The 21,667-nt window shown below is 36.3% G+C and overlaps 1 protein-coding gene across 2 annotated transcripts in view; it reads left to right on the forward strand.

The window, feature by feature from the left end:
- LOC150094852 (caskin-2-like) overlaps window positions 1-21,667 on the forward strand; it is a 378,559-nt gene that overhangs the window by 179,935 nt on the left and 176,957 nt on the right. The window lies entirely within an intron of this gene.

Genomic DNA, 21,667 nt, shown 5'->3' on the forward strand with positions numbered 1-21,667 from the left:
GTTTTTCGGCAAATTCCCTTCCACCACCGTACGAGACTTAGACTCAATCATCAGTTAAAAAGCATCTGTGAGGCGACGGGAAAGCTTCCTTTTTAAATCCCAAATACGATATTCGTTTCTTCAACTATTGTCAATGAATACAGGTAATGATTTAGTTACGTTCATTTAGTTCTTTGGAATGGAGGGGATTTACATAATTTCCTTTCTAGGTTGTGGCGCCACTGGTCTGCGCAGACTTTGCTTGACTGCAGTGTGGTTGTCTGTCCCATATCAGAACATGTTTATTGACTTTGTGGCTTAGCGTGGGGTGAGGACTGGTTTTCGTATGACTACCAATTCGTTATCTTAAGTTCTTTTTTTTTTTTTTTTTTTTGACGCCACATTTGTTTTTAGCAAATGACACTTGTCGCTGTTTGGGGGGGGGGGGGGGGGGGAGTTTACAGCAGTTCGTTGGCTTACTTATATCGATAATCCCTTAATCCTGGTTAATAGAAATATACAATGCCATTAATGACGTGTTTCTTTTGGCATGTTTTGTGGGTATTTTTGAATATATTTCTAGTGATTAAAGGAGAATCGGAAATATCAAACAAAATTCGATTTTGATCGGAAAAAATTCGAAATAGATTTTTTTTTAAAATTAATCTTAAATGAAAATAATTTTTTTTTGAATATTTTTTCTTTTGGCTTTTGTCAATTAAATCAATCAGCATTCAATTTTAAACGATTTTTAAAATTTAAATTAATTAAATTTTTTTAAAATTTAAGTCAGTTTAAAATTATTTTAAATTCGATTTTTTAAATTTAAAAATAAAAATAAATTTACTTTAAAAAATAACAATTTTAAATGATAAAATTAAATTAAATCAATTTAGTATAATTGCAGTTGATCAAATTCTCAATCAAATTTTCATTCTTTGAGATCGTAATAATTAGATTACAAACAATCAAATTTTGAAAATTTTGAAATTAAAAAATTTTTTTTCAAGAAATATTTATTTTAACTTAAAACGATTTTCTGATAGAATAAAAAAAGACAGTCGGGAATTGTGTAATTTATTTTCCAAACTATAGAATAATGATCCTGACGAATTATTTTTGTGTTGTATTTGTTGCCTGCGTTTCATATTTTTTTATTCGTTCTAACATGAATATCAGTTGTAACGGAGAATTATTTCTGTATGATATCCATTTTAGCATATTAGCTGCAGATAACTATTTATTAGTGAAGAATAAATGTATCAATTTTATTGTATTGTGAACTGTCATAGATTATGGCTCCATCTATTGGCATAAGAAAAAAGTCTTTTTTTCCTCTTCTCTAATAATTAATATAATTATTTCGGAAACAGCAGTACATTGAAATACTATATTTTATTTTCTATTTAGATAAATAAAATTATTTTAAAACGATTTATTGACATTCATCGTTTTTTAAATGTAAGTTAGATTAACTTGATTTTTTTTTAAAAATAACAATTTCATATTTAATTAAATAATTGAACTGAGTTTTTTTTATTTTAGGAATACTTAATATTTAAAAAAGTGACGCATTTGCGAATGAAGATAATCATAAATTAAGGGACTATCGAAAATTTCATGTAACTTTAGTCAGTCTTAACTGGAGTGAATATTGTTATTATTATTATTTTTCTTTTTCTTTTTTTGAAAATTCAACTCCTCCATATCACCCCTAGTGGACAAAAGTGGAAATTATTTTTGGAATTAACTCGAATATGCAAAAAAACTGTCAATTATATCCAGTTGAATACGAGTTTGGAAAAATATTAAAGTAGCAATTTCTAGATTGATTATTTTAATAAACTGCATAAAATTTGGCATCTTACTTATCAGTTCAGAGAAATTTCGCGCGTATAGAACATGTCCCATTTCAGGGATGTCTTCTATCGTTCAATTATTCGAATGTGTTGATGAATAGAATTTCCAGATGGTGGTCGTTAAGCCTAATCGTTAGGAGGCTGTGTTTATGGATATGTTGCAAAGTTAAGCCTTTAATTCCTGGTCTACATAGCCCTGAAACATCCCACTCCGCGGTTAACAGAACGCGTCAGGTTATCCACCTTCCAAAGAAAAACCTGTCTTATGTCGACTTTGTTCCTCGCACGTCAACTACAACCACCCCTTACCTGTCGTTAGTGGAAACGTCCCAGGGGCACTCAGGTATAGAAACGGGAGACTAGCCGCTGTGTGTATGTTTGTGTGTGTGTGTGCCGTTTGTGTCCCTGGCCACCTGGGAGAATTATGAACTCCCCCCAGCGGTGATCGAAGCAACTACAGTCATTCTTGAGTTTTTCTTGTGTGTTGTGTTGTGTTGTTTAGTTGAGCACCCCTCGAGTGCGTACAATTCTTGCCGATTGTCGGAATGTGTCCCCTCTGTCCCGTAAGAAGCTTCCTCTCACTGGCTCCTTAGCCCCCGCGCGCGAGCGTCGCCCGAAGCTAATTACTGGCACGCCCGTATTCCGTGTATCTATCGTCGGAGGAACTGTGGATTGGACGTAAACTGGAAGTTCGCTTTAGTTCGGAAAACACGTGCGTTTGCATGATTGTGTACCAAACTAGAACGATGTTTATAACGCCACCTGTACACACACCTACATGACATATGTAGATTGTGGGACATTCTTTTGCAGAACGAAAAAGTAACGAATAAAGGTAGTTGACTACCACACCCTAGAAATACCGGGTGGTCGCAAGAACTAGACAACTTTCTCCCCATTCCTCGTTTATCCCCTGGTATTGTCTGACAACCATCCATTTATGGGACATCGTCAGTTTTTTTACATAGAAATTCTAAATAATGGAGAATTGTTTTCTGTTATCGTGTAAATATTATGCTAGAAAAGAAACGTTTATCCGTATATGCATGGTTTTAGTATTCCATAAACGTTAGTAAACAGGCTGTTTAGTTGTGTAGAAAGCCTGGATGTTCAACTTAGGTTTGCAAGTTAAATTATGCCACGGAAACTTGTAGGTAAGTGATTTTGCTCATTTTTATTTTTTCGTTGATTTTTATCTCATGAATAAATCAGTATTTTTATTTATTGAATTAAAATGTTCATTTAGTAGCCAATGAAATTATCTCGAGAGTTGGCATATCGCGAGATGTAGATTTCAATCAGTAGAACGTGCGACATTTATTATTCATCTATTACGTCACTTGAAGCGCTCGCAGCGCCAGTCGCTTATTGTTTAAACGAAATGTCATGTGGAAGTTGTGAATTTCACTTCGCGCGATTGGTAATTGATTTCGCATAAATTCACGAGCTTTTTATTTTATTTTTTAATTTTATTTGTTACAAACGGTTATGCATGGAATTTGTTATGGTTGGTAATAATGTTTGATTATAATTTTAAATTCTTTTCTTCATTCTAAAGAAATGTATTAAAATATTAGCACTAAAAAACCCTGAATATTTTAAAGTATTATTTTAAACTCCTAAACAACTATGTTATTATTTCTCGCGAGTGGTCTTCTTAACCGTTATTTTAAAGATAAAATTATCTAAAATTAGATATGATGAATATAAAGTGCTTCTAGTTATTGATGCCCCAGGTTAATTCCAAAATACTTACACAACCGCTGTATCTGTAAGAATATAATGGACGTTTAGTCACTTCGATTGTACACGGGAGAGCGATTATAACATTATATTGCCGATCCCGAAGTGGGTCGTGCATACAGATGACTTATTTACAACCGGTTGCTGAAATCGGAGGTATCTAAATGAAGAATTGATGTCGCTTGACCACCTTTTTTGAATGTGCTTGGAGTTGAATAAAGCTTTAAACGCCTTGGAGCTAATCAGATTGTACATTTTTGAGATTAGTCTGATTAGAATGATTAATTACGTGGTAGGTTTTAGTTAAGATGACCGAACATGCTAAATATATATGGCTGATGAAAGCCTATATATATTCGTCTCTGCTATTGTTAATTAAAATTATTATTTAAAAAAAATTAAACAATATGAAACAAACGGAATTATCGGATAGCTGGCCCACGGCCTTTTTTTTTGGGGGGGGGGGGGTCTTACAAATCATAGCCCCCAAATAATCTAACAACTAATAATGATCTGATGAACTGCAAATTTCCAAAAAAAGAAGTTATTGTAATATCCTTATTTTTATATAAGTCGAAATTATTTTATTTAATAATACAATTATTAATAATATACTAATGATAGTAATCCTGCCTGTTTTATCGCTGTGCGATCATGGCTGTTTGTGAATGTCTTCAGACCTGAAACAAAGAATACGGGTTTGGTTTGTAGAGAAGATTTATAGATCGTTTAACCCTTAGGCCATTCATGGTAATATACAACCTTATGTGGGTGAGATTCACACAAATCTAGAGTACTTTTTAGCTTATTATTATTATTATCGTAGCGATCTTATCCATAGAGCGTTTAAATAGTCAATAAATAGAATCCACGGAAGATTTACTAGAAAGATGTTGGTCACTTCAAATGTCATTTTCTTCTTTCTTATGAGCAATACCATAGTTTCTTTACCACTTCTTTCAGCCATGTCTTCAGTACTCTTCCTACTACGTTTCGATGGGAATCTTCTCTTTGGTTGGCAAGATCTAGGTCCGATTCTCGTCCAGGATGCGAGAAACAATTTTTGAACTTTTAAATGGAGGTGGATTTTTCCTTCCGCTGGAGAACCCAAATATGTCATGATGACAAAATATTCCGTGTTGGGTTTTCTGGGTTAATTTTCGGAAAATGGCCCTTCCTGTTACTTTCTATTTTTTTTTTTTTTTTTTTTTTTTTTTGGCAGGAAGAGTTGGTATACCGCTCATCCCGAAGTAAAAGAAAGTGTACCAATAATAATAAAATTAGCTGTTAGTTTCAGCAACAGTTGAGAATATTTGTAATACGCGCCTAGGACTTATACAGTTCCGATCACGTGATTTTAATGGTTTATCGATGTCGTAAAAAATAACTTTCTTGCATAAAAACAAAAATACAAACAACTCTACAATTCTGGACGTTGTTTATTATTATTTCAATTAAGAAATCTCTCCCGTTTTCTCCAAGTAATTATAAACAACCATGAAATGAATTTATCAAGTCAGGTGCAAATCTTATCGCATTCGTACTGATTATTATTTGGAAGGAAATACAAAATACTGACGATAGATGATGCATTTCTTTGAAATATCCTGGGATGTAGCAGAACAATGAAAAGGAGAGGGGGGGGGGAATTGTCGGACGTAAAACAATTGGGTGAAGAAAGTCATCAGCGAACCACTCATGTGATGTCGATTCGGAAGCCAAGTGTCACCGGACCAGGACTAATGGAAAGACGTGCAAGTCATTATTACCCCATTAAACCTTCCAGGCCACTTCTGATGTATGGGACATCTTTAGTGGCGCGCGTGACTGAAGCACACACATACGTTTGTGATGGGTGGATGGGCCGAGTTTGTTAATCTGAGAAGTTCACTGGCTTGTTTGTGCGTGTTTGATTGCCGTCTTGCATATGCGTTTTACTTCCTCAATCCTGCCTGCCATATTGATGATGTGGTTTCTGTTAGCCATTATCATGTTGGTGAGATTTCCATAATTTACATTTTCGGTGAATGATCTTAAGAATTTTATATTTAAAGATGATCGTTTAGTTGCCTACATGACTTTTTCTTTAGTTTCGTTCATGCAAACCAGGGATTCATCTATACCTACAGAGAGTTCACTTATGATCAGTATAACTTTGTGACATACGATTGTTAACATATGAGAGCGGTTTTACTCTCTTTGTCTCTGCCTGGCCTCTGATGAGAACCAACAGTTCGAAAGTTTTCAAACCAGTGAAACGTAATTTAAGCACCGATAAAAGGCGAACATATGAGTTCCTGGGTAGAGTTCCTGTCTTTTAAGTAGTATATACTAAGATCCACCCATGATATCCTTCGTTTTAATTTGTTACCTGTGCCAAATTGAAGCCTTTTGGCTTTGTACTTCAGTAGAAAAGATAATTTTATAATGTTAATTATCCTATCCTTCTCATTCGTCTAGGACGGGTTGAGTCCCTTCCTAATGAGGGGTTCCTAGCGTATTAATGCAGCCGGATCGCCACTCCTCTGCTACATTCCCTAAGGGCGATTCATTACTGTATCCGTGTGTGTTCATGGAGCCGGTTTGCGTGCTTTTGGGATAAAAAACTCGAAACTTGGGGATAAAACCCTGCTGTCCACGCCCAAGACCGGCTAGTTTGGCTGTGGCTGAGGAAGATCCATGAGCTCCTTATGTCGTCGACGGGAATCGAACCTAGGACACTCCTTCCCCAGGCATATGGTTGTGATGCGCACAGCCACTAGGCTAACCGCGCGGAAAATGTTAATTAGGGATATCAAAAAAAATATCGATTATATTCATTATTATTTTTTTCTCTTCAGCGGACAGTGGTGAGTCGCCCCAGCAAGCACTAAACAAGAAAACTTTATTCTTATGGTGGTTTCATTCAGATTTTGAAATTTTTTAGTAAACATTTGAAAATATTTTAATAAACCTGGGCAAGGCATTCTCTACTATTTCCAAGAAATACTGAAAAGCAGTAATTTTATTATGCTTTTTTTTTTTTTTTGTGTGTGTGTGTGTGTGTGGGAATTTTATTGACTTTAACCTCAAGCATTATGTGTGCCGAATGATAATCCGAACCGCTCCCTCAAAACACACCTCCAAGGAGTGGATTCTGCACTCATCTTATTTACGAAGGCCTGCTATAAACTTTTAGGCATAATACTTAGAAGACAGAGTTATCAGAGCTTACCTTTGATTGCCGTATGCAGGCTTACTGAGAGATTTTTATTTATTTATTTTTTATTAAAAAAAATTTTTTTTTTTAAATCAGGCTTACTGACATATGTACGATCGTTATAAGACGTGCGAGAGTAAAAGTTGCTCGAGGGGTGGAGCACCTTGTTTTAAAGTCGGCACCTCCCAACGAACCAATACACGAGTGTTATGATATAAGAAGCTATCATTTGAACTCTGCTCCTGGTGCACTCGGGGGTGGGGGAGGGACAAGGAGAAACTGTTGTTTACTGTGTGGATGACTTTATTACCCAGCAGGGCCTCTTGTCATGACGAGATGGTACAGTGCGCGTGCTAGCGAAGTGTCCCATGTGTCTTATTGCTTTTTCTTTTCGTTGGGTGCCATGAATGTATTTTTGGTAATTTGTATCTGGTGTTAAAAAAAAGTGCACGTGTAGAGAAGTGATTACTTTCTTCCCCCCGTCTCCGATCTGTGTACGGAGGTTTTTTTTTTTTTTTTTTCGGTTTCTTACCAGACCGTGAAAGCTGTTCGTCAGTTTAAAGAAAGTGAATAGTCAAGGATCCTCTTAGCGAAACACCAAACAAAACTAAAAGGGTGAGAGTACAGCGAGATAATTTACTTAACATCCTTCGACTTTTCTTTCTTTCTTTATTTTATTTATTTATTTTTGCATAGTACAGGTTCCAGACCTGCGAGTTAAGACCTCTCCATAAGGATGGGAATCGTAAATGATGCTAAGAAAAAAATGATCCAATAATAAATCAAATAAAATCAAAAATTTGCCCACCACTGTTTCCTATGTTGTCCTCTAGAGGTCGCTGCTCTCCCTTACTAAACACAAGCTATTAGCGACACTATAATTATGATCGTAATGAATTAATTAGCACATTTTAATTCTTTTAATCAAGGATATCTCGGATGTAATTTGTTAAGGTACCGGGGTCAGATCCGGGATCCCCCCCCCCCCGTAGGTTATTTAATTATCTTACTGGATTTTCGAATATTTTTTTTTTTAAAAAAACGAAAACAGGTTTAGCATAAACATGAACTGTCACAGGGGGGGAGGTGCAGGGGGAGTGATTTAGGTTTAAAAAAATAGATAATTATGTATTTGTTAATTGATCGCCGAAGTGTGTTTCTCTCGCACGTGCGCGCGCGCACACACACACACACACACACACGTATCTACATCGAGACGAGTTCTTCTCTTATTAGTAAGTGGGACTAATTAAACATTGAACTTTACCCTGGAAGGACCTTCCTTGGTGGTCTTCCTTCTCGGAAAAAATTCTGATTAATTGTGTGCTCATCCGGAGAAAGTCTTCTCGTGGTGAAGAGAAAAGTTTTAATCCCCCCCCCCTTTCTGTCCCTTCAATGCATTACGAATCCTCTTTTCTTTGCTGGTTGGTGAAATTTTTTCTTATAGGACAGTTAATTGTAGACTCGTTGATCATTCTTGAACAGCCACTTAGCGCCTCGTCGAGTGGGAAAAAACATTTCTCCGAAACGAATTTGCAGTTCTCTGATGGATGGAGAGACGGCAGGGGAAGTGGTCCATTCGTGTTTTTTGTGTATCTTTTAAGGAAAAAGGAGAAACAAAAGAAAAGTACGATAGAAGAATAAAATAGGAGCTGGACACAACAATGTGTGCAGATACCGGAAACACGCAATAATAACTTTATCATTTCTATAGCATTGTCATCAGAGCTGCCACTCCTGGGGATTTTCCCCAAGATCTAGGGAATTTAGCCGCTACCTAGGAATTTTTAATAAAAAAATCCCAAAATCTTGGAAAATTTGAACAAAAGTTTGAATTTTAATATTTTTGTCATATTTTACTATTATATTCACGATTTTTTTTTTTTTTTTGATAAATCTGATAAATAAACCGTTTTTGCTCTGTTCTGGTTTCGTTTTCCCTTTCTTATCACACAGGTTTTACTTCGTTACATACATATAGCGCAACCCCTTGCAGTGTTATCCTAGAGATCCTTGTGCTTGTACAATGTTTGACAAATTGTTTAAATTATCAATATTTTTACTTATTTTCATATTCATGGTACTTCCAATCTAACCATATGGAACCATCAAAGAAAATAACAGAAGTGGTATTCTCCAGCATTTAAAGAAGATTGGTTAAAATATCCTGAATTAAAAGATTGGCTGCAGCAAGACGTGATCAGCAAAGATACCACTTACTGTAAGCGTTGTAATATTACATTTAAAAACACAAACAAATCTGCGCTAATAAAGCATCAAGATTTAGCCAAACATAAAAGTAATTATCAGTCTGCTAAGTCGACAGCTGTTATTACTCAATTCTTAATAAGAAAGCGACAACAGAGGATAAACAATTAGCTACGAGTGAGTTAATAATTGCTAGCTTCTTTTCTGAGCATAACGTCCTATTTTCTCTTGTTGATCATTTTGTAACGATGTGTAAACGCGCATTTCCGGATAGCCAAATTGTTGGAAAGTTGGCAACGAAGAAAACTAAACTTTCTTATGTTATTCAGGATGGAACATCATTCCATGAAAAGTCTCAACTTACCGAAATATGCAAGAATCAAAAATTTTCAATGATAATAGATGAGAATACAGATATCTCCGTCACTCAAATCTTGGCTGCTGTTGTACGGTATTTTGATACAGATAAAAAAGATGTAGCTCATGCATTACTAGACATAGTATCTGTAGAGAATGGAAGTGCCAAAAGACTTTACAGTGCTGTCAAAACTCTTCTGCTGGATCATGGCATTCCCCTTAGCAATATCATTGGGTTTGATAGTGATAACTGTTCCTCCATGATGGGCTTAACAGTGGATTTCAGAAACTGTTGAAAGATGACGTCCCATCTGTTTTTGGGATGGGTTGCGTTTGTCATTCATTTGCTCTATGCGCTAATCATGCAGTCAGTGTTTTACCCCCATACTTAGAAGCTTTTCTAAAGGATTAACCTCGTACTTCTCCCGCAGTGCTAAGCGGCAAAAAGATTCTGTACTCAAGAAGCTGTTGATATAGCTACACATAAAATTCCCAAACTTGCTCAAACCAGGTGGCTGTCGAGGGAAAAAGTGGTATCAACTATTTTAGAGCAGTACGATGCATTAGTTCTATACTTTCAAAATGAATCAAGGACAGATAAAATTGACAATGCCAAAAACATTTATGACACACTTACTGACCTTGGAACCAGACCAATGCTTTTTTTTCCTTCAGTATATTCTTGAAAAAGTAAATACACGTAATATAGATTTTCAATCAGAGCATTTCAGGTTACACCAACTATTCCTAAACGTATCAACAGAATATCTCAATTTACTTAGTTGCGTCATTAAAGATGAGATTTTAAGAACAGCTAAATTATCAGAAATTGATCCAAGAAACCAAAACAACTATAAAAATGTCGATGTTTACTTCGGTGGTTGAGCAATGGCGGACTTAATTAGAAACCCTTTCGAAGATAACTATTTTGTTGAGATTTAAAAATGATTGTTTAAAGGTTCTTGTGGAACTTAGTTCGCAAATAAAGAAAAGATTTGTCTTCGAAGAAGAGAGCATTGTTGCAAAATTACGGCTCTCGGACCCAAAAGTTGCTTGTGATCCTAGCCAGTCACCATCTACCATTATTCCTCTTGTTGCTCAATTCCCCTCACTTGTTGATGATATTAGGTTAAATCAAATGATGAGTGGAGAAGTTATCGTCTCATAGCATCAGATCTACCAATTCCTAAAGATATTGGCATTCATTAACTGACATAAAAGATGGCATGAATAATAATAAATATGGTTTACTGTCATATTTTATGACAAATCTTACTATTCTGCCGCATTCATCTGCATGCTTAGAGCGAATTTTCTCACAAGTGAATTGTATAAAAACAAAATTAGCTCATTCATTAAAAACAGAAACTGTGAGAGACAGAATTCCCTAAGCATGCTTAGCGAGACCAAATGCAACGTGTACTTCTTGGGAGCCACCGAAAACATTAATCACGGAGTTGAAAAGTCACACAGTGCATAATAGATCTAAAAATCGACTTAATATCGTATAGTAGCAAAGGGAATGTGATCAATTACCAGAAGATATTGGCGAAGAAGAAGAGGGAGGAAATGTCAATTAAAGTGAGTTAAGCATGTATTCTTCGTATGATGTAAACTTATCATTTTTTTTTTAAATGAAAGTAAACTTTGCTACAGGGAAAGAGAGAATTAAAAAAAAAAAAAAGAGGAGAATTGTAAAATTTAAAGAGGTAAAATGAATTAAGTCTAATTATTAAATTATACAATTATAATATAAACTTATACATTTTTTTAAATCAAAGTATACCTTTGTTACAGGAAAAGAGAAAGAGGGAATTAATAAAAAAAAAAGAGAGCAAATTTTTAAGTCATTTTTCTAGTCAGTTAGTAGGTAACTATTTAAATGTCAATTTTTTGTATTTTATATTTATGTTTTTAATTTATGTGTAATGTTTTAATTAAACCATGCAGAATTATAAATTAATAAAGGCATATTTAAGTGCGTACTTTGAGTTTTTTTGCATATTTAAGAGCATATTTCGGATGCTTTAAATGTTTTTAGTGTATACTTGGACGCATATTTTGCACTTTTTTTTACGAAAAAAAGTGCAAAATTTTATTTAGTACCTAAAAATCCGAGCCCTAGTTATTACTACCTGGGGAATTTCGAAAAATGTGAGTGGCAACCCTGATTGTCATCATAATCCAATGCTGTCTCGATGTTATAAAAAAATCGAGTTAAACTTCTGCTTTTGTGCAGTAGTAAATATTATATTTTTCAACAGCGCCACTGGAGGTCGCAGCTGATCTGACGAATACAAACCAATTGTTTAATATAAAGTGTATAGCTTGGAGGTCAAGATTAGCGGCTCATGCATATATCACGAGTGATATGCCACAATATTTATGCGGTCAGTTTTGGTTTAGCACGTGCTACGTAAAGGTGTGATATTTGACAGTAAATTCTATCTGAGAGATACCGCGACCTCCGATATCAGTATAGTATTGGTTTCGTTTTTTTTTTCTTTGTTCAATAATTTTTTTTTTTTTTTTAAGTTTTATCGTATTTTAGCACCTACTAGCAGGGCCGGCTAGAGAGTATCTGATGCCCCTAGGCAAAGTAAATTTAGGCGCCCCTATACATTGTCTCTATAAGACTTCGCGTCCCCCCCCCCCCCGAAGTCTTAGCGCCCTTAGGTGATTGCCTAGGTTTGCCTAATGATAAAATCGGCCCTGCCTACTAGTGATGAATGTATCTCTCACATACACGCGACCTACGCTGCAATTTTTTCGACCGCGATCTCCGCAGGGTTAAAGAGGCTACAGTGGTAATCCACTCACAAATAGAAACCAAGGAATGATTCTGTGTGACATTTGGAAGTCACTCATCAGATCTCTATTAAACATTCGAGTTTAATTTCTCTGCTCACTATCGGACGCACCTGCCGAACAATGCCCGAACCACGTGCCAGCATCAACGCTTCTTTCTATTGTACTTGTAAACTAGTAGTATCAAATCTTGACGACTAATAAATCCAGTGTTGGTTATTTTTATTACATTACTTAAATATACCCTTTGGTATTAATTGGTCTAGCTACTCACTGATGAAGCCTCAAAAAAGGCTGAAACCGGTCTGGGTAGTGACCTCCCTCCATAATGTAATAACAGCATACATTTCCTAGGAAATGTGTTTTTACATTATGGAAAATACCAAGAATAGCGATCAGAACTTTCCCCACCTTTGCAACGAGTTGCCCGTGTTTATACTACGTTCTAGGACTACTTGCATTTAGCTCACGCTAGTATTCGCCGATACTTTTATAGTTTATTATACTATATTCGGCATGAAACTCTCTGATTCCAATCTTTGAGTTTCTTATTCGGTTTTAAAACGATGTGGGATTTAATATCCCCTTAATTTAATTAATAATTTATTACATTAGTTTTGTGGTCGAAATAACATACTTGCTTTCTATTTTAATATATTATTTCTGCTAAATTAAAGCCTTTTGGTTCTGTACTTCGTAGTTACGGGCCGTTTGTCCCAATACGAAGGGAAAGATGACGTCACATCGGTCTTCATTAAGAAAAAGTATAGAAGAATAAAATAGGAATTGGATCCAGCAATTGGTGGTACCTTCGTATTAGGCCTACTGGCCTGTTACAGAGCTATCTTCAACCCTTGTAAGTCGTACCCGTCCCGAGGATAAGTCTCCTTATCCTCGGGACGGGTAAGCCAACTCTGCTGTCCAATTGTAGTATGCGAAGCCAAATTTCGTTATTCAGCGAATGTGAACTTCTTTTGGTGATGGACTAAGTTCTTGACTCTTCATCCTTTATCTGAGTTCTTATTCGTGGATGAAGGGTTTTGTGTGGGTATTTTACCCGCTCTTTGTGAGTATTTTGCGTAGTTTCAGATTTCTCTTGGGATGAAGGATTTTGGTCTTCTATGTTTGAAGCGGTCTGATCGATGGTTGGTGGTCAGTTGCCTGTCGAATCAGTTGATTGTCTGTGACTGTGAAGAATTTTTCTGCAGTGCCTGTCATGTGGGTCTTCCTATCCGGCAGATTAGCTTCTCGGTGTAACTGAAAGTTTCCGATGAACCAGGGAACGTTTAGCGGCATTTTTTATGGATTGTTTGTAGTCTTTTGGATGTTTCTTTTAATCGTGTGTTCCCAAGCTGGTTAGGTTAATTGAGATCTTATGATTTGTAGAGAAGAATTTTGTTGCTTATGTTCAGGGGGGGGGTGTTCCTATTCAGGAGTGGATATAGCTGTGCAATGTTCTGGTTGGCTTTAGTGGAAACACTATTTATGGGTGTTTCAGCGATATTGTTTCAAAAAAGCATGAGAGTAAGTTTTATAAAATACTTCAAATTATATTAAATGATTTGAAGCTTTTACAACTTTATTTATTTGCTTATAATATTTACATGTCCTTTTTTAAAATTCTTAGAATTCATTACTTTAAAAATAGTTTAAAACGAAAATTCTATGTCTCCGTTGTTATTCTCTCTCTCTCTTAGAGCAATTGTCTACTGTTTTTTTTTTTTTTTTTTATTAACGAGACATAGCTATATACAGTCTCTCCGAATTAGTTTACATATAATTAAAAACAGGGAAATATAAACCATTCACGTGACAGACACGTGTTGAAAACTTTGTATATTTTATCGATTTAGCCCGATGTTTGGCATTCAGTTGCATAATATTATCCATAAATAAGGATTACGTTGCTAGAGTTACATTAAGTATACTGTTTACGCGTGTGTTTGTGGCAGGCCACATCTCTAATTAAGCGAATTTCTGTAACGGGATTTGAGAGAAGTTTATCTGTGGACTTTGCAAGGAAATCACAGACATCTGCTTCATCCTGTTTGGATGTTAATATCTCGTTTAAACTTAGTGTGTGTGTGTGTGTGGTGGTGGTGGTGTTTTGTCTTTGCATGGTTCCCAAACCTGTTGGATTACTTCCCATAAAATATCTACAAATAGGAGTCCGAGAAAGAATAATCGGGCTACACGGTTGTATTATGATATAACAGAGGAAGAAATCATGGTTTATTATATTAAATTTTAAGATAACAACAAATCCTTAATTGGCCTTCACGCCTCCCCCTCCCCCCCAAAAAAATTTTTTTTAGAATCCGCTATTCTGAATTTATATCTAAATCTTTAGCCTCTGAGTATCAGTGGTTTGCGGTAACCTTTTGACCTTAAACCAACAAGAAGAAAAAATTTAATATTATTGCGTGATGCTTCCAAGGGCTCACTTGCGGGGGGGGGGGGGTGCAATTTACTCCTCACATCCCATTGTCTACCCACATCGCCACAATCCATCCATTATTGCCACGTAAGGCTATCTACCGCGAGTAATGGTACATTCTGTAAATTGCGTGTGTTCTAGAGCCGATTTGACTGTATGCGGGATTATGCTTTTTCAAAATGATAAAAAAAATATTTATCAAATTCGTGTCTGCTTTTCAAAGCACAAAAGGTAGGAGCAGGAAATTATTCCGTCGTTTCTTTTTAAGCATGCTTCGAATGTGTGCGTGCGTGTGGATAGATGTTCTTAGGGATCTAGTTAGTAGCGTAATCATTTGTGTGATCTTTCTCTAAATTGAAATACTTTTCATAGGGTTAGGAAAACAGATGTGACCGGATTCTTCCTTGTTTCCATAGCAATGAGAAGGTTATGTTGTCATCAATGAAATAGGCGAGCATGCGCAGCTCGATGATAAATTTCCCGCCCTTAACTTCCACACATTCTACGCTTGAGTTCAGTACAGATGTGGGCCACAATTTTAAGAAGGAAATATTTAGGAAATAAGAAGGATCTTTCAGCGCTTGAAAGCCCTAGTTTTATTTTTAAATTTAATTAGTTATGCGTTTACACGTAATGTGTATTTTTTTCCCATCGTTTCATGGCATGTTCGTGTATCATTTTTATAGACTAACCTTTGGACATCCTAAATTATACTGAGTAAATACTTTTCCGCTGATTCATTGAGAACTTTTAACGTACCTTTAAATAATTATCGTAATCCGAGCCTCTTGACAGCTGCAATACACAGCTGGCTTCTCTCTGTCTCCGCTGTTTGTGTATCATCCTTAAAAATCTCGACACTGAAACCTCCCCCCCCCGTTTTTACGTGGAGACAGCCGTGGGGAGATGTATGGGAAAGAATATAATAGCAGCGGGCGTGTGACTGACGATTAACCCCTGAGATCCGGCCTTCGGAGGAAGAATGCCCTTTTATCGTACTGTGAAGTGAGTATTCATGGGTCAGTTTGGTTTCACCCCAAGGTGAAAGCGTAAACACATTACGATTGGGGAGAGAAAAGATTCTCCTGTTTGGGAATCGGCGGGTTTATTTCTATGTATTTAAAAGAATGCAGTAGCCGAACTGTATATCGTATTTCTGCTGGTTTCTTAGCGATATACGAAAGTTATGGGTCATTTTGAATACTTCGTTTAATTGATGATATTTCGAAAATAATAAATGGTAAAAAAGTTTTTTTCTTTTTTATTTCACGTAACACACACATATATACGAGTATTAAGGACAAGACACTAAACCTATATAATACTGTTACACTTGACAATAAAGGCAGAAGTTAATAATCCGGGCACGAGAGTACTAGTGCAGTGATACAACAGTTGAATTAATAACTTAATTTTGTGCTTTCACGCATGCCCAGTAACTAGAATTTATTATTTCTTTATGCAGCATTGTTGTTACGAAATACACATTTTAACTTCAATTCCTCGCGCGCCAGCGATTTAAAAGAGTTCTTTCGATTGATCTATTTACGCTGCTCAGGTTTTGCATTGTTGTGATTATGACGTCGTTATCGTGACGTCACGAACACGAATTTTTAGCTATTAACCGAAATAATGCATTTAAAGTGTTTAAATGCATTATTTAAACACTTTAAATGCATGTATAAAGTGATGAGATTTCTGGACATCTTTCACGCATGTCCAGTGACTAGAATTCATTATTATTGTTATAATCAGCATTGTTATGAAATATACAAGTTGATTTTAATTTCGGTTTTTCACGTGCGTAAGCAGCAGAACTCGTGCTCTGATGTCGTAAGTGAAATATGCAAGCTGTTTTTTTTAATTTTTTTTTCTACTTTTTTTTTCTACTTTTTTTTTTATTATATTAAGTAAATCATATGAAACTTCGATATTATATACATATATATATTTCCGTATTAGTTAAAAAGCTAGAGTTTGTCTTAATCTTTTTATTATTCTATTTATAAACTGTAGTGTTTATTTTGCCCGATTACCTCGCATCATCAGCATTACTACTTGAAATAATAATAATAATAAAAAAAGCTGATGACTTGAAGTGCTCGAATTGCTAAGTAAACAAACATTTGACGTTTCTTAAAAACAGCTAAAAAAAAAGTTGCTCTTTTAAGTTTTATCTGTCATAGTACGGCCGTGGCGTATTATCACACTTGGAAGTACACACCGAGAAGGAAGTTTTGAAATCTTATGTGCTTGTTGACACAGTTTTTTTTTTTTTTTCTTCGTTCCTGGTTCTTCCATTTCTGAACGGGGAAAAGAGTACAATGGAAACCGAACACGCTAAGTTTGAGACTGTGTCGGTAGGGGCAAACGGCCCAACGTTTTTGTTGATAACGACGATAAAAGTACATCCAGCGACTTGCAAGTTCGATTGTGTGTGTGATCGTTTAGCGTTTCTATCATCGTCTATGTATGACTACCCCGGGACTTGTATCAAATACGTATTGACTTGGAATCATAAAAAACGAAAACTTTAACGATGGTATTTTAGTTCTGTCTTGTTTTCTATTGAAGACGATGAGCGAAGATTTTTTTTTTTCATTACTGTATGTGTGTGTGTGTGTGTGTGTGTATGTATATATATATATATATATATAAATAAATTTTCTTTTTGTGTATATTAAATGACTCGGTTATTTGCACTGTACTCAGTATTTCTGAATATCAAATTAACTTTAAGTACAACCGATTTGACTAATTTTATCTTTCACGCATGTCCAGTGACTAGAATTCATTATTATTGTTATATTCAGCATTGTTAGAAATATACAAGTTGATTTTAATTTCGGTTTTTCACGTGCGTAAGCAGCAGAACTCGTGCTCTGATGTCGTAAGTGAAATATGCAAGCTGTTTTTTTTTTATTTTTTTTTTATTTATCTTTTTCTAATTGTTAAAACGAGTTTCAGAAATTAATAATTTGTAGTTTTCACAATGTATAGCACTTGATTGGGGCAACATGTTACAACAATAAATTAGTCTATATATATTGCTTCATTAATATACAAAGCAATAGGAGCGCAAACGTGGATTTCTTTTTGTATTTATTTTTATCTCTAAAAATTAATAAATGCTTGTATCTGTTTTGGTAATATGGTATGTGCAAGAGTCTAACCTTGTGGTAGTTTGATTCGATTGTGGCGCCATCTACCGAGACATCCAATACTTTTTTTTTTAAAGATATAAACAGAAGACAAGCCCAAATAAAATTTTGCTTCCATCACGTTGTTCGTTTACTGTTAATTTCAATTATATTCACAATAGAAGTTTATAATGCCATCTGGCGGACCTGTCAAATTATTTTTACTACAGTACGGTGAACAGCCTTCATTGTTCTCTTTTGTTCTATGCTCTCTCTTTTCTCACGCGCATACAAAGAACATTTAACAGCTGTTGGCTGCTCATCACAGTTCTGAGTTTCCTCTGTAGTTGTAGCTACTGTTTTATCCACCTCCAGCTTTTCGGAGGAATGGTAAAGGGAGGGGGGGACAGCTGGGAGATCTAGTAACGGAATACTTGCCGCTAAAGGGAACAACTTTGCCACTGGAAATAAGTAAGGGGGCCGAACAATTTGTATCTTAACGCCTCTGGAGGGTTACCAGGGAGGTGCTTAACTGCACGTGAAGGAGCGGAGGGGGGGGGGGGGAAGAACTTTGTTGGATAGTATTTTTTGTGGGCATGTTCAACTGTCTAAAAGGCATCTATTTTCTTTTACTATCCCCCCTTTTTTTTCTTTCGTGTTTTTTTCCATTTGGCATTCATTCGGCGCTGTATGGAAATTTCTCATGCGAACAAGGTTCGCCCTTATCCTCCGAAATTCAATAGATTTCTCTCTGTGTCAAAAGTATCAGCCCCGCGCTCTTGTGTACTTGCTGTAGAAAGTCGAGGGGAGAGTTAAAAAGCGTTCAAATCACATTGTTAGAAATCAGTATTCAGAATGCTACTCTGTCGTTCTCTATACTTTGTGCGCGTGTGTGTGTGTGCGCGCGCGCTTGTTTCAGGGGCTGTGACATCTTCAACTCCGAATGTGAAATTGGTGGCGCTAATTATTTAGGACTTGGTAATACAAAAAGTGCCTTTCGATGGGTTTGAAATACAATAGTTTTTGTTTTAATAAACAAGACTGCTGCACAGCCCCTTCCCCATCTCATAACACACATAATCCAGTCTTTTGATTCTCAAAAAAAAAAAAAAAAAAGAAAAAGAAAAAAAAAAAGAAAACTCGAAACTTGACTGCAGAAAACATTCCTTACGAGATTAAAGAAGTCAGAAACAAGCGAACCAGCTTTTGAACATCAAATTAAAAAGAATTCTTTGGAAACTGTTTAAAATTATTTTTAATAAGCTGCTTTGTTTTCAGATTAAAAAAAAATAGTTCCGAGTAATTTTCTTGGGATTTCTTACCCAGTAGTGAGTCAGTCAGTCCCAAGCAGTTATCATCCGGTCTTGACCGGCTCTTTTAACTATAAACAACAAACTGATTCAAATACAGACATTGCCGATATCTGCACGATCTTTATTGATAATCTAAAACAAAATTTCGGAAGGTCGGTTAACGTGATAAATACAAAAAAACGTATCGCACAAACCCTTTTCAGATATAAGTTCGGGAGGAGAAAAATTCTTTTTTTCTCGGAAACAGTCATAAAAAGAGATGTCCAAATAAGACTTGTTAGCATAGAAAATATACATAACTCAAAACCATATCGACTAACTGAAGTAATTAAAAATGCATTTGTTTCGAAAGGAATAGGAATGTGTTCCTGAACGTTGATTCTCTTCAACTCATAGCGTAAATCAACTTTTTAAAAAAAATCTACTTATTTCGTAATTCTTTTTCTGCTTGCTGTCTGTTGCAAATTTTTACTAGTCCGTGAAGCTCTTATTACACTTTTCGAAAATGATTTTTTTTTTTTTTTTTAACTATCGTTTCTCATCTGTTTTTTGACCACTGGTGCTCCGGAATCTGACCCCAGGTATTCCACTTTTTTTTTTTTGGGAGGGGGAAGATCCAGTGGTTCTCTCCTCCCCCAAATATGGTAACAAAACCAGTTCACCTGGCTATGGGGCATTTTTACCTGAAGGTGAGTTAGTTGTCTCATATTGCGAAAGAGGATTTTTTTCATCTCACAAAACAGACCAAAGAACACACGCAGCTACCAACCATAATAGCTACTTCAGAGGTTTTTTTTTTTTTTTTTCAAGCAAGCCATGGTTAATCAAACCCGACACAGGATGTGATGCGGTTGTAAAAGAATTCGCTCAATGCTGTTAAGAATTTTTTTTTTTTTTTTTAGTAATTTTTTTTCTTGCTTGGAACTCGGAGCGGAATTGGAATTAGGTTTGAAAAACTGCGATCGTAGATCAGATGGTAATTACATTAGAAATCTGATCCCGTTTGGCGATTCTGTGATGAATGCCAAAACAGGTGACCCCGCCCAACTTCTCAGCATTACTTATCGTTGTCTTTAAGCAATTGGAAGATGCTGTCTCGGCGAAAATGGATCGTTGCCGGATGTTAACCGTCGTTTCGCACGGAGTTAAACGTATCAACAACGGAGATGCAGAAAACAGATTGCGGGAGACGTAGATTCAGGCACTGATGGAGGTCACTGGGTGAGCAGGTAAAGCTTGTCGTCATGATGAGTGATGATTCTCATTCCTTGCCTCAGACGGGGGGGAGGGGAGAGATCCCCCCTGCTCAGAGCATTTACTGCTAATAGCATCGGTGGGGTTCTCGATGCCACCGTCAGCTATTCGACAGAGCGGCACCAACTTGTCAACGAAGGCGTGGACTACCCTTGCCGGAAATAGGGCGGACGTGTGGCAGGCAGGTGAAGGGCAGTCAGGACAACCTTGTGGGAGCTGACCGTGACGGGCTCTCTCACGGCAGGAAGTCGGCCGACGTTCTCCTTCCTGTAGTACGCACGGGGTAGGTGACCTTCCACCCCGTCTCGTTTCGCGACGTTCCAAGGGTTGAAGCAGAGAGGATCGGGTCAGGAAAAAGTTGTCGCCTCTTTTGACACTGCGAGCACGTGAGCCGCATTCTAGAACACGGTAATGAGATGTAATCGTAACACGTGACAGATCGTAAGTAGTTTTCGGTGAAGACACGTGCTCGGGTGATGTGTGGTAGATTTTGTTGACTAGATGGCGCTCCGACCGCGGAGTTTAGAGGGGAAAAAAATCCTCCTTTGCATGGTTTCGTAATGTCACATTCATCCCCCTCCCCAAAGACTAGAATCATGGTATCGCCCAGAAGCCGTGTGGTTTTAGATATTTAACCCTTTCAGGACCAGAAGGACTTATGAAGTAATACAAAGTTTTTAGGTATTAAAATGACTTTATTAAGTATTTATTTAACATAAAACATCATTATGTAGGAAAAAAATCGTAGGTTTAGAATTTCATGAAACACATGTCTCCCAATGGACGTAAAGGGTTGCAAATAAATTAAAATTACTAAAATCGTAGGTTTTATAGAATTTCATGGGACACATATATGTCCCATGGTCGAATATTGCATATTGGTAGCTCAAAATCTATGAACATTGTTAACAGCCTGCTGTGCTTTTTGTAACTAGCAGTTGTTGATTCCCATGAAAATGGCTCCTGCTTTTATCCAGATGTATTTGCCTCAGAGGCCTTTGTTTTAATTGATCTCTTCCACACGTCAAGTGTTTTGCATAGTTCCAAAGGATGGATAGTAAAAGATCCAAAGGGTGGCCCAGAATTAGATGAATAGACAAAATAAAAGTACCTGAAAACCACATCACAACAAGCGACACCAAACTGGACAGAATTGTTCCGACTCTCCAGGGACAGACAGAAGTGGAGAGAGTTCATTCGGCCTCATCATCATTATTGACGTAGATGATGGAAGAGAGAAGAAGAAGATAGTTCCAAAAGCGACCTATAGACACACTTTTCTGCTTACATCCCCCCCCCCCTTAAGTTATGGATATGAAAAATGATCTATAATCCGAAAGATTCTTAAAATGCAAATCGAAGCACGTGAT

Source organism: Typopeltis vanoorti, chromosome 21 (assembly GCF_054136105.1).
Source record: "Typopeltis vanoorti isolate ZY-2024b chromosome 21, IOZ_Tvanoo_1.0, whole genome shotgun sequence".
Taxonomy (NCBI): Eukaryota; Metazoa; Arthropoda; class Arachnida; order Uropygi; family Thelyphonidae; genus Typopeltis; species Typopeltis vanoorti.